The 14,826-nt window shown below is 41.5% G+C and overlaps 1 pseudogene; it reads left to right on the forward strand.

The window, feature by feature from the left end:
- The first annotated feature begins 5,622 nt into the window (after positions 1 to 5,622).
- LOC125405490 (non-structural maintenance of chromosomes element 4 homolog A pseudogene) lies at positions 5,623 to 7,522 on the forward strand (annotated as a pseudogene).
- Positions 7,523 to 14,826: the final 7,304 nt, after the last annotated feature.

A 14,826-nucleotide genomic window follows, 5' to 3' on the forward strand; every position in this document is an offset into this window, starting at 1 on the left:
AAAGCAACCAGTCCCAAGCAGGGACAGCACATGAGACCACGCGACAGGTCTCCGTGTGGCGGTGGGCAAGACTTGCTGCAGGATCCCAGCGGCTGCAGGCAGATGCATAGGCACACCTTACAGAATGGAGTTGAATATTTATTTAGTGGTTGTGGAAGGGAGGTGAGAAGGGAGAAGATGAGAGAGACAGAGAGAGAAAGAGAGAGAGTGAAAGAGAGAGGGAGAATGGGGGAAGGAGAGAAATTGGGAGAGGCAGAAGCTGCCTCTTTGAGAGAGAGATGGAAAGAAGTGAGAGAGGCTAAGGCTGCAAGCAGTAAAGGAGTGGGTGTGGCTTGTCTCTTAAAGAGATAGAACATTACTCCATGGTTTTGTCCCACTGTGGAGGTCTTAGAGAGTGGGGCATCCCACTGTGTGGCTGTTCATTCACCTCTTAAGTCCCCTCAGTATTGGAGCAGGCTGTGTTTCAGAGTTCCACCAAGACCGCATGAAGATAGGCAGTTTTGGGGGTGTGGTGTGGCTAGTAGTTTGGATGGCCACTGGATGGGTATGGGTTTTAGGGGAGCCTAGCTGCAGCAAACTCCCTTCTGGCTGGCTAGAAAAGCCACGGGAGTTGGGGGAGGGGCCCTGGGTTTTGTCCTACTCTGGAGATCCTAGAGATGGGGCTTCCCGCCATGTGGCTGTTCACTCACCTCTTAAGTCCCCTCAGTATTGGAGCAGGCTGTGTTTCAGAGTTCCACTGAGGTTGCAGGGTGATGGTGGCTTTAAAATAGTTTTTATTAATTAAAAATTTTCATTTGTTTTACATCCCCGCCACAGTTTACCTCTCTCCTCTCCTGGTGAGGATTCCCCTCTGTATGCTGTGAATGTGTTTTATTATCATTAGTTAATAAAGAAGCTGCTTTGATCTATGGCAGGTCAGAATAAAGCCAAGTAGGAAATCCAGAGAGAAATAGAGAGAGAGAGTAGGCAGAGTCAAACAGATGCCATGTAGCTGCCGAAGGAAAAAGATGCCCAGAACCTTTTTGGTAAGCCACAGCCTCATGATGATAACAGAGAATATAGAAATGAGGTAATTGAGGATATAAGAGCTAGCTAGGAATAGCCTAAGGCATTGGCCAAACAGTGTTGCAATTAATATAGTTTCTCTGTGATTATTTTGGTCAGGGCAATCTGCAAACAAAGGAGCAATCTCCCATTACACTCTCCCCACCTCACCTCCACTACACCCTCACCATCCCTCCTCTGTTTCTGTTTAGAAAGGGGCAGGCTTCCCAGGGATGTCAACAAAGCACAGTATATCAAGTAAAAGTAGGAATAAGCTCCTCTCTTTGTATTAAGGATGGGCAAGGCAACCCAATATAGGTTCCCAAAAGTCAGCTCAAATTTTAGGAACAGGCTCAAATCCTACTGCTAGGAGTCCCACAAATAGACCAAACCACACAACTGTCACACATATGTAGAGGGTCTATGTCAGTCAATGCAGGCTCCCTTGCTGTTGGTCTAGAGTCTATGAGCTCCTATAAGCATAGATTAGTTGTTTCTGTGGATTCCCTTGTGATGACCTTGACCCTCCCTGGCTCACACAATCCTTCCTCCCTCTCTTTAATAGGATTCCCAGAGCTGGGCCCAGTGCTTGGCTATGGTTCTCCGCATTTGTTTCCATCTGTTACTTGATAAAGGTTCTGTGATGACAATTAAGATGATCACCAATCTGAGTACAGGAGATGATCAGTTCATCTGCTACCAATCTGAGTACAGGAGATGATCAGTTCATCCGCTACTGCCAGGAGTCTTAGCTTGGGTCATTTTTGTAAATTTCTGGGAATTTCTCTGGCACCAGGTTTCTCCCTGCTGCCAAAATACCCCCTCACAAGGCATCTCTTTCATTACTCTCCCACTCTGTCCTGTCCCCAACCCACTCAACCAATTCCTCATGTTCCCATCCCTCTCTTCAGTATATCTCTTCTACTTTGCCTTCCCAAATAAATCCACTTGAGAACTGGGACTACCTTCTAAAGAAGCCTCTAGGGTGAGACTCACTGTTTGCCACATGAATATGTTGGAACTTTGAAAATAGGACCCCTGAGGCTGAAGAGGTGGCTTGATAGTTAAGAGCACTGGATACTTTAGCACAGGACCTGGGTTTGGTTCCTAGCACCCACATGGCAGTACACAACTACCTGTAACTCCAGATCCTGGATATTTAATACCTTCCTCTGGTCTCCAAGGCCATCAAGGACATGCATGGTACAGGTATATACATGTAGCCCAAACACTCCTTGCACATAAATAAAAGTAAATAAACCTTTCAATAAAGAGGACATCTTGAAAGAAAATTATGTATGATGAAAATTACAAAGTAAAAAAATTCCAATCTGAAAATATGTTGCTACAGAATGATCCTAACTGTGTAGTATCTTAGAAAGGAAGGCCATGGAGGCTATGAAAAGATTAGTAGAGGGCAGGGTGTGAGGTTTAGGGTAGAGGAACTGATAGAACGCAGAGATGCTTTTAGAGTGGTAAATATTTTTCTGAATGATGCTATAATAGAGGTTAGATGTCACCATATATTTGTCAAAACCCATAGAAAACACAATCCCCATGTGGATCCTAATGCAAACTGTGAACTTCGGGTGATAATGATGTGTCAGTGTTGGTTTATCAACTACCACAAATATATCACTAGGTGTGGGATGCGAATAATGGGCGTTGTATGTGGCTAAGACTATACTTTCTTTCCAATTTTATTGTGAATCTAAAACTGCTCTTAAAAATAGAGTTTATTGATCTTAAGGGTATGAGCCACAGAATTAGTTTAACCCAAATCCAATGATAACTGTTGGGCTAGTCTAGAGGGTGTGATGCTTTGTTATCTCCATCTTTCCCCATAGCCTGGGACCCTAGACAAGAGAAGAAGAATCTGAAACGAGTGCCTGTGTACAGAAGTGAAGGGACAAAATAGCATCTTAGCTTTGCCTTTAAGTTGGCTTGTTGGGACTTTTCTTCTCTCTTTCAGTGATGTAATGTTCCATGTCAGAGACCAGCTTCAACAAAAATAGCACTTACCAGGGTAGGGGCATGGATATTAGAAAAACAAGTAAAGATAACAAAGACACAAAAGAAAATAATAAAATAGAAAACACAGGATAGTGCTGGGAAGGCATTCCAGTGAATACTGAAATTGCCCATGTTTAATTTTCATTTACTTAGAATACTCCTGACCCCAAACAGTAAGAGTAAGATAAAACAAAAACAAAAACAACAAAAAAATGCATTACCATGATACAAGGAAATGAACAGACTAGTTGAAGGTTGCAGGATACATTCTTAAACATTCTGTTGCTAGAGCAAGACAAGTAATCTCACCATGCTGTAGACCAAAACATCCTATAGGTAAACCACTCCCTAGGTGAAATCCATTGTTATCTCCCTGAGGGAGTAGAAACTTAGTTGGATCCTTAGACTTTTGTTTGAGGTAGAAACAGATCTACTTCTCTATGCCTGAAATACAAGGTCTGGATATTAGCCACACCTGTTGACAATAATGTTGAGAGAGCAGAACTTTCTGATCTAAATCTAGGTGGGTCCTTTGTTTGAGGTACAAACAGACAATAACCTTGAAGAAATAGAAATAAGTTTCAATTCTCTGACCTTTGATCAGGGTTGAATGGCTAGAACTCTGTGCAAGTTGAAATTCTCTGACCTTCAGACAAGGTGAAAATAGGCTCACATTTTTGGGCCTTCACCATTCCCTCACCTATTTATGCTATCAGAGACTCCTTGCATCAGTTTCTGATTCTGTATAGTAAAGAGCATTATGGTTTGACTATGAAATGTCTCTGTGAAAGGCATATGTATTGACTGTTGCTTTCCAACTGGTATATATGATCAAGGAAGTGATTGACTCTTGAGGCCATTAACTTCGTCAGCATCTAGATGAGTCATACTGAAGGGGTTATGAGAAGGTGGCGGCTGATTAGAGAAAGTGAGTCATCTGATGTGTCTGTAAGAAATATTAAATATTATTCTTTTTGTCAAATACTGTAAAATTTTTATTTATGACAAATAATTCAAGTCTTTTTAACCCCAGCACCTGTGAGACTTTTCTGCAAATCATTTTGCTTTACTATACCCATCCGATCAAACTTTGTTTACATAAAGGTTCCCCTGCATTTTCAGGACTCCAGGGATTTCAGGAACCAGCCTTTTCCTTTTTGCCTTTGTTTCTTTTGTACCAATTCTTTTAAAACTAGCCAATCATGAAGGATTGTGAGGTTGGATCCCAACCAATGGGAGAAAGATGCAGTAGCCACCTATATTAGAATAAAACCCCAACTGACCTCCCTGTCTCTTTGTGCTGGCCAGTCGGGTGTGGTTGCTTGTAAAAACCATTGCTGTATTTGAAAGGTATGGGTTGCTCAGACCTCTTCCTGTGTCACCCTCTATCTGTTTACCACCAAGTGAGTGGTTTAGCTCCAACATGTGCACTGCATAGTGAAGCACTGCCTCAGACTCTGAACAGACTAGCTGATTATAGACTGGAATTACAAGCCTGAATAAACTTTCTTCCCCTGAAGTTGTTTTCTCGAGTCTTTTGTAACAGAGACAAAAATAAAAAGAAATATATAACACAGAAAGTAAACCAGATAGAGCCCTAGGGGAATCTTTTAAATCTCAACCATTAGTTTGAATCTTGGAATAACTTTTGAGTAAAGAACAGCTCAGAATTCAGAGACATCCTAAGCTCTACAGTGTCTGGAGTTTTCATGATTCAGAGCTCTCAGTAAGGTCCACAGCACCAGCCCGTATGGGTTCCAATCATCCCGCCCCCACCCTCATCCAAGACTAAGGCGTATTTCCTGGATACAAGCTTTCTAAGCCAGCTACAGCTTTCTTTTGATTACCTTTCCTCTATGATGTTTATGCTCTGTTACTTTAAGCTTCCTTTTTTCCACTCTGGATCTCCAACTTATCTTTAGGGTATGGAGCTTGATGCTTTTAAATCAAACAGATGTTTTTTCTTATGGTGGGGAAAATGTAGCTTTTTATGCTAAAGATAAATTCTAACAGCTTTAATTGGTTGGGGGAGATGGAGTGTAAAATTTTATATGCCTCAAAGTGAGTAAGAGACCTAAAAGGCAATGAGAGTCTCATGGTTCTCACTCTGGGGCTGACATGGAAGAGTCATGTCTCTCTATCCACCGCCCAAGGATTCCCTATTCTTCCTGAACATTGTCATCTTGGCTGCTTGCCCATTATTTCCTGGCTATCATCATCTTCACATTGTTTAATTATTTCTAGAAGTTTCATGGCAAAAATAATTTACCAACATCTGAGAACAATGGTTACAGCTTATGTTGTTAACAAAGCATAGCCACTGCTCATGTTTAGATAGGTATTTAATGCTAAAAGTGTTCATTTGAGAGGGTCTAGCTGCTGTGTTCCTCTGGACCACAGATAGAGGAAGTGTCAGTCTGCCACAGATAGAGGAAGTGGTGCCTAGAGGAGGGGTGCAAAGAGTACAGGTAGGCGCAGAGAGGGTGGCTTCTTTGCAGGTGTGAGGGAGCAGGTCACAACAGGAAGAAAACTTGTGTGACACAAGTTTCATCTTCAAATCCCATGATGAGGTCTGATGAGCTTGCTCTGGTACTGAAAGCAACATTTCCATCATCCCGTCTCCTGGACCAACAACCTACAGCTGAGGTAGGAAGTCCAGAGGACCCAATTACTCCTTTTTGAGTTGCCTCCTTCACTTTGTATCTCCGTGGGTAAACGCTAATGAGAAACATCCTCTCTCAAGGTCAAAGGATGGCAGCTCTGAGCTGTAATGTGCTCCAGTCCCCTCCTTCTCAGGCTGCAGAGCAGAGTCCTGGTTGTTCTAAGTATCAGGCCCCTCTCAGCTGACAGTGCAGAGATTTACAGGGGATAGAATCCTGTTTGCTTGGAGCTTTGTACTTTTAGTACGGACTTAAACATCATAGCTGTGGGAATGGGAACGCAGCCTCTTCAGGAACAGTTTGGCACATATATAATATATATATTTAATATACGTATACATATATATGATATATCATATATATAATATATTTATACATAATCCTAAATAACACTGGGATGTAGAAATAGGAGGCTCAAGAGTTTAAAACCAGCTTTCGATGCATAAAAAGTACAAGGCCAGCTCCAGCCTCAAACGCAGAAAGTGAAATGTGCAGTTACTATATTAATAAATAATGTTATACCTACATGTTTATCTCTGAAGAATGAAAACTCAGGTTTATATAAAATTCTATGTGTGAGGGGCTGTAGAGATAGGTGACTCTGAGGTTAGGAGACTTGCCCTTCTTGCAGAGGATGCAGGTTTAGTTCCCAGCACCCATATGGTGTCTCACAACCACCAATAATTCTAATTCAAGGGGATCCAATGCCCTCTCCTACATCTATGGACACTGCACACACAAACATACAGGCAACCATTCATACATGTAATAAAATAAATCATGAGAACAACAGCTGCTGGCCCACACTAGCACCATGTTTGCTCTCACTCCACTCGTGGTCTGGCTGGCCTGCAGGACGACAGCAACCCATCTGATTTCAGGGACAAAGTGATGGACCTGGCCTGCTTGGAGGTCAAGTACAATCACAGCCTGTGCCACCTGATCCACCATCAGTAACTGTGCTCTCATCAACTCCACCCCACAAAATCTGGAGGACCCACTGAATGCTGGTGACAAATTAACAGAGATCCTTGCAGAGGTCAACACTCTGGATAATATTGTGAGCATAAGAAATAGTTCTTGGTGCCCAGTTTCTTGTCTTGCCTCCGACTTGGCCAGGGTGAAAGCCAAAATGGCTGTGCTCTGACCTAAACTCATTTGATGTTAAGATACATTGAAACTCTACTGACACACATGGGTGTAAATTCACTAGAAGTTGAAGATAAAGCTGATTTTGAATTAATTGTCTAGGACTCCTGAAAGTTATTAGGCAAAAGTGAGAAAATATCTTTAATAAAACCCATACATTTCTCTCTCTGTCGGGTTCAATACATGGAGAATTCCCTGTGCCAAAGCCACAAACTGACTGTCTAAGACAATCCCATAGGCTAGACGAGCCATGGACAAGGCATTCTCGGTGGAAATGCATGGAAGAGTCTCACCAAGAAGTGACTGAGAAAGAAGTAGAATTTCCAGATTGTTGCAGACTTGCTTTAGAGACGACCTTGATATTCCAATGTTCTTTTTTTTATTTTGTGATTGATCCCAGTATAGTGGGAAACATCTTTCCTGTTTGCTTCATTATACGGGATGCCTTTGCAAGAGTAAGACTTGATCAAGACATATTATCACTAATAGAACCAGTGATGAAGGAAAAAAGTGAGGAAATTGACCAAAACACTTAAATTAGGAGTCAAGGAATTACAGCTTTGAGTTATCATGACTGGGAGGAGAGGGTGACGAGCTTTGAAATTTCTGAGCCTGGAATCTTTCTGAGTCAGAGCCAGCAGTGGCTAAATATCTGATGCCAGCTGAAGAACTGAAGGCAATATGATGTGATATATCTTGAAAGGGAAGCAGCATAGATTGTATACATGTTTTATTAAATGTTCTTAAAGATGAAGATTCAATTAAGTAAAACATAGCTTTTGAGAGTTAATGGATTTTTCACGGTTATCTCTGATTAAAGGAAATTCACTGCCATAAAACAAAATAAAGAAGTCAAGATTCTGGAGTGATGATTAAGCAGTAAGAGTACTGGTTGGTCTTCCAGAGGACCAGCGATTGACTCCCAATACATTTCACATTGTCTGCAACTCCAGTTCCAGAGGATCTAATCTTGTCTTTCAGATTCTAAGCGCACTGCATATGCCTGGTGCACAGATACACATGCAAGTAAAACACTTATACACATAAGATGAAAAATAATTTTAAATAAGTAAAGAATTTTATTTATTTACTTATTTTTAAAACAAATGTTCTATGAGGAACATTCACATGTAGATTTATTTTAAAATTATTTTAAATGAAGCTGTGAGGCTTCATTTATCCCCTTCTTTGAAAAACTTGAAACGACTGAATATTCTGCAACTGACAAGGATAAGCAACTAAGAACACACACAGACATGCACACACATACACACACACACAGAGAGAGAGAGAGAGAAAGAGAGAGAGAGAGAGAGAGAGGGGGGGGGAATGCAATTTAAGATATAAAAAAGGAGTGACATCCTGCACACTTAGGCAAAAAAAAAAAAACACCTGAAACTCAGATGCATTTTGCTCTCCAATGGAGCCAGTCTCCAAAGTTACATTAGGCCAAATTCCATTCATATAATTACCAAAGACACAAGGGCGAAAGATGACAGTAGACCAAATACATATAGTAAACTATGGGTTCGTGGAAGTGCCATCTCAAATCATTTGACTAAGAATGCTTTGAGCGTGGTATAAGGGTGTGCCTCAAGACTGAATGTCCTAGAAGTTCATTCCTTAGGGTGTCTATGTGGAAAAAGAGGAGAATTTTAAAGAGATAGGTCTTAGTGAAAGATAATTAGGTACTGGGAGATTAATCTCAAAGAAAGTTAATATGAGGGCCTGGGATTGTACAGACCTTTAATCCTAGCACTCAGGAGACAGAAGCAGGTAGATCTCTATGAATTTGATGCCAGTCTAGTCTACACAGCAAATTCCAGGCCCGTCAGGGTTACATAGTCAGGGCCTATCTCAAAAAGGCATAATAAGACTTCTAATGGACCTCCATACTACTCATAAGAGTAAGTTGTCATAAAATAAATAAAATGATATTGAGGATATGGGGGAGATTGCACAGTGTTGATATAAATTATTACAGCCACTATGGAAACAAAGTTTGAATATTTTTTAAACTATTTTAATTAAAGATAAATGTATCTTAAAATGTAGATGTACCAGTTCTGGGTATATAACTAAAAGAAAAGTCAATTTACCACAGAGATACCCTATATCTCTGTAACCAAGACATGAAATCTGCCTTGACCTTCACCAACAGACAAATGGATTTTTAAATGCCTGGTTTATATGCACAGTGAAGTCTCTCTAGGTCATAAATAAGAGAGATGAAATTAAATCACGCTACTTGCAGGAAAATGAGTGGAACCAGTGGTTATTTTCTAAACCAAAATTAGCCAAAAACATCCAGGCAAGTATAACATGCTATCTCTTGTGTCTGGAAACAAACGAATAAAAAGGTATGGGCTCCTAGGAATGAGGAAGGGATCTAGAGAAAAGGAAAGAGGCAAGAGAGGGTTGGAAGAAAGGCATATGATCAAAGGTTTACATAGGCAATGGTGGAAATATGTAAATATCAAATGCAATCCATTAATTAGACCAATTAATAAATATTGAATAAGCATAACTTATTAAAGAGCCAGTATGGCCCATGATCCTTCTCCTTTTGCCTATCATTCTGTAATCTCTGCACATATGCCCACCACTGTGATACCATCTGCTGCAAGTCCTCATTAGAGCCAAACAGATGTCAGTGCCATGCCCTTGAACTGCAATTACTATGAACTAAAGTTCCCTTTATAAACTAGTTAGCTTCAGGCATTTTGTCATAGTCATACACACAAAAAATAAACAAATACAGTGACCTATTTAACAAATTACATTAGTATAATTAAGTAATCATTTCCAAAAAAGTAAGAGGAATAAAGTCATAGCTATATATTTTTGCTCATTAGATTATGGAATCAGTTGCACATTTTAATAAATGAAACTATTAAAATGCTAAAATAAAATGTGTAGAGAAATTTTAACTATGATTAATTTAGTTATTCTAAATGTAGCATCAAAAGTAGTGATAAATACATGTCCTTGAAACAGTTTTTAGAAATGTGGTTGTGCCAAAGAAAATAACAACAACAAAAATACCTATAGCAAAGTGAAAGCAATAGTCAAAATCAGAAAAAAAATTTCAACTCATATCGTAGATAAGAGATTAATATTCCTAGCATAGCATGGTACTTATGATAAATTAATTGGAAAAAAGTCAGCCACATAATATAAAAGCAGGGTACAGCCATTTCTTTTTCATTTAAACATTATTTCATGAATAGGAAAAGGGGCTCATTTTTTTTTTAAAAAAAAGGAGATTGTAAGACACAGGAAATATAAAACTTACAATGCCCAGGAAGTCCCTGGATCTTACAAAACTCACAAAGTCTCTCCATGAGATTATATAGAAATAGCATCTGTTAAAGGTAGGAGATTCTGTGAGCTGTCGAGTTGCCTGAAAGCTGTGCCAAGAGCTCTGGGGGCTTAGCTCTCATGAATCATCAACTGCACTGGGCTGAGATTTGTTTCTGGTGATGCAGCTGCCCTTGCATGGCTCATGTTCCTACGAATGGCTCCGGTTGACTCACGGGTTCTCTCAGTCAGACTCAGGTGGAGTCACTTCATTGGTTCGTCATTGGTGCTCTATGTCAGGTGATCAGATGTTCATTTACGTGTCCTCAGGAAAAGTCACACAATAATACTCACATAGAGCTTATAATTCATTGAAAAAAAATCAACCATCCAATAGGAAAGTGGTCAAAGGAAAGGAATTTCAGAAAAAAAAAAAAAGAATGCAAATGGCTTGTCGGGCACACCTATACCTGTGAACGAAATGTGCTATGTTCTGTGAAAAACTGATCACAGAGATGGTAAAGTGTTGAGAATCCGTGCACAAATCAAGACTACAGAGGCCATTCCCACACAGAGAAACTGGCTACACAGAGACTAGGAGGCAAGGCCACAGAGAAAGAGCTGGAACCCTCTGACACTGTGGGAAGAGACTGGACTACCGAAGTGAACAATTCCCAAGGGAAAGATTTAGCCAGAGAGATGAACACCTTCCTTCTCTTCTTGGTCCTCTGTTCTACCCCTGCTTCATCCTGGCCACACTTAGAAGCAGGTTGGCAAGGGAACCTGGGAAGTGAAATTCCCTAACTACAAAGGTAAGTGAAAGAAAGGCCAAAACTTGATGGGCTCCAGTTCCCATATCTGAGGAAACTGTGAAAGCAATGGGGGGCTAGGGTTAAGGGGGAGAGTGGCGGCGGGGGGGGGGGGGTGTTCTTGCAGAACCTGCTGCATTAAAGCTGTCCCTGTAAGCAGAAGTCCAGAGACTAGAGAGTTACCCTTAGCTTTCCACCTAGGAATTTTTAGCCACAGCACGCAGATTCACGGAGTCAATCATCCAAGGCACAGGCAGAGAGATTCCCAGCAAATCTGTCAGGCTCACAGCACTCAGCAGGTTCCACTCCAGGCTTGATTGAAGGAACAAAGGGAGGACTGTGGGGCTGGGACGGCAGGGGAGGAGAGGGACAGCAGGGGGTAAACTTGATTAACAAGCCCCTATGAAGCTCTCCCTCCAACCCATAACCGATTCTCCTTCCACTCCATATGGCTTTAGTTCACAACATTTAAATATCCAGATCCCTTATGGAAAATGTGTTTCTGAAAGATAGTGCAAAAATAGAAAGGAAAACAGAATCTGTTACTCAGCTAACACGGCAGCTGATTCCAAATCATATTTTTAGGTGAATCAAAACTGCTGAGGCTCCAGGAAGTTTGCTCTGGGCGGCCAGCAGGCATCCGAGCGGAGAACAGGGACATTTTCCGATTGGATACCCAGGGGAATGAACACCATTCTACATGAATGCACCAGCAAGGGCTGCTAAGAGTCTGACCTCCTGGGCTGCTCCTGCCCACTCTGGGCCTTTGGAGCATTTTCTATTGGCACGCGGAGCCTGCTCTGCTAAATTTGATGCACTTAATACTTAAAGAGAACCCTGATCTCTCTCTCTCTCTCAAGTGCTGCCAGGCCCTTCAGTACCTGGCAGGGAAGCAGCCGAGGCCAGAGCAGCCACGAAGCTGCCAGAAGCTATCTCAAGATGCTGTAGAGGTGTGTCCTGTGGCTTTGATTAAGTAGCATCAGAAGCCATCAAGTTCAAGGTTACCTCGGAGAAGAAAATCTCACACCCCCTGGCACTCCTGCTATCAGGTGTCTCTCTTCTGTACCACTTCAATCCTGCCTTTAGAAATAGGAATCAAATGGCCCTTCTCAGTCTCACAGCAATGGGATACAAACCCCATCTTTGTACAGTCTGAGACAAGTTCCCAAGTTTCATCTTCATGGAGACAGCACCACAAGTGGAAAGCCCCCTGAAGATATAAAATCACTTGTCTTCAGTAAAGAATAAGATAAAAGAAAGTAGTTGATGTTGAGCTAACTATGAGTGTTATGGCCCAAGTATTCTGAAGGATGCACACCACTATGGAAGAGGAGCAACCAGTGATCTTAACTGTTGATCTACCTTCCCAACCCCTCACTATCCTACTTTATCTTCCTTTTCCTCCCTCTGTTTATCTGATAACCCTATTAGTCCCCCTTTTGTTTCCGTATTCTTTTCCACCCCCCAAGAAAACATTCAGTATTTAATTTTGTAAGTCAAAATATTCAGTAATTGAATTTGTAGATCTAACTTACCTTGCTGAAATAATCATCTCTGGTTCTACCCATTTTTCACAAACAACCTAATTGCTTTCTTGTTTATGGCTGAATAGTGTGATGGTGGTGGTGGTGGTGGTAGAGGTGGTGGTAGAGGTGGTGTGTGTGTACCACATTTTCTTCCTCCATTTATTTACTGATGAACCTCTAGGCTGATTCTATAACAACCATATGGATATTATAAAAATGTAGGTCTTTCTATAGTAGGTCAACTTTGACTTTGATGTTTTGTGGGAGGGGTTGGGGATATACCTATGATTAATTTAGGTGGATTATTGATTCAGTTTTATCATGGTTTGTCCACTATGTCTCAATGATCATCTAGATATCACCTTCTTCATGAAGCTTTTCTTGATCCTGCCATCTCTTCTGAGCTCTCCACACTCAAATACTGCAGCAGCCACATCCTGGCTCTGTTCTCTTGTAGTTTTGCCTAGCCATTGTCAAAAGGCCATATTCATTTTTGAAGACACAGTTTAGAGCTTTCCTGAAAGTCTCAGAAAATATCTTAAAGCTGATTTTCCTTTTTCTAACAAACTACACAATGAAACAGGCTAGAAAGTCAGGGGTCATTAAGGGAATATTAAACCTGGAAGAAGGCTCTCACCTTAGAGACTGGTCGCAGCCTCCCATCAGCTGAGGCCAGGTGATGAATCAACAGATAAAGCACTTGACACACAAAACCGAGGATCTTATTCGCACCCCAGCAACCATGTAAAGCGTCATATGTGGTAGCACACACCTGTAATCCCAGCACTGAAGAGACAGAGGCAGACCGGACTGAATCAATGTGCTCTGGGCTCAACAAGAGACCCTGTCCCAAAATGTAGGTGGAGAGCGATGAAGAAAGTCATTGACTTCTGCTTCTGCAAGCATGCACATAAACATGCAAGTTCACACACACACACACACACACACACACACGCACACACACACATATATATATATACACATGTAAACATATGTATGAACATATACAAACAATATACCACACACAAACAAAGATTTAATATAGCTCCTAAACAATTAACATTTACTATGAAGGATGCTGATAGGAGACAATATTCTTTTTTTTTTGAAAGTAATTTTATTAAATTATAAAAGTTTCCATTTACGCCCCTCTTCCCAACACCCTCCCACTCCCTCCCCCTCCCTCTCCTCCTCCCTCTTTGTCCCTAAGGGCAGTCAGGGTTTCCAGCCCTGTGGGAAGTTCAAGTTCGTCCCCCCTCCCTCCAGGTCCAGGAAGGTGAGTATCCAAACAGACTGGATCCCAAAAATCCAGTATATGCAGAGGAAACTAGTCCCAGTGTCATTGTCAATGGCCTCTCAGAAAGACTCCGGGCCAGCCACATTCAGAGAATCCAGCCACATTCAGAGAATCTGGTTGGATCACATGCTCGTTCAGTCGCAGTCCAACTGCCCTTGGTAAACTCTCATTAGATCCGACCCCTTGTATCAGTGGGTGATAGCATCCCTCGCAGTCCTTTGTCATTTTCTTCGTCCTTCTGCTCCTCATTTGGACCTTGGGGGGCTCAGTCCGGTGCTCCAATGTGGGTCTCCGTCTGTATCGCCATCCATCGCCAGATGAAGGATCTATGGTGATAAGCAAAATATTCATCAGTATGGTTATGGGCCAAGGCCGGTTCAGGCACCCTCTCCTCTGTCCAGAGAACAATCTGGGGATCTCTCCTTGGACCTGGGATCCCATATATAATCAAGTTTCCTATAAACCCTAAAATGACTCCCTTAGTTGAAATATATTCTTCCCTGATCCCATATTCATCCTTCCTCCCTTCCCCCCATCCCGGTCAACCGAGCTTTCTCCATTCCTCCCCTACTCCCTTCTCTCTAACCCTCTCCCCTTCCAACAACCCTCCCACCCCCCCATGCACCCAAGGTTACCTGGGACTCTTGACTATTTCCTACCTCCTGGCGGATAGCTAAATAATCTTCATCAGGTTCGTCTTCTTATTTAGCTTCTCTAGGATCACGAATAATAGGCTCAAAGACCTTTAAATTATGGTTAGAATCCACTTATGAGTGAATACATACCGTGTTCCTCTTTTTGGGTCTGGCTTACCTCACTCAGTAAAGCGTTTTCTATGTCCATCCATTTGCATGCAAAATTCAAGATGTCATTATTTTTTACTACTGAGTAAAACTCTAATGTGTATATGTTCCACACCTTTTTTAACCATTCTTCTATTGAGGGGCACCTAGGCTGTTTCCAGGTTCTGGCTATTACAAATAGTGCTACTATGAACATGGTTGAACAAATGCTTTTGTAGTATGCTA

The sequence above is a fragment of the Myodes glareolus genome, chromosome 1, assembly GCF_982192425.1.
Source record: "Myodes glareolus chromosome 1, mMyoGla1.1, whole genome shotgun sequence".
Lineage (NCBI taxonomy): Eukaryota > Metazoa > Chordata > Mammalia > Rodentia > Cricetidae > Myodes > Myodes glareolus.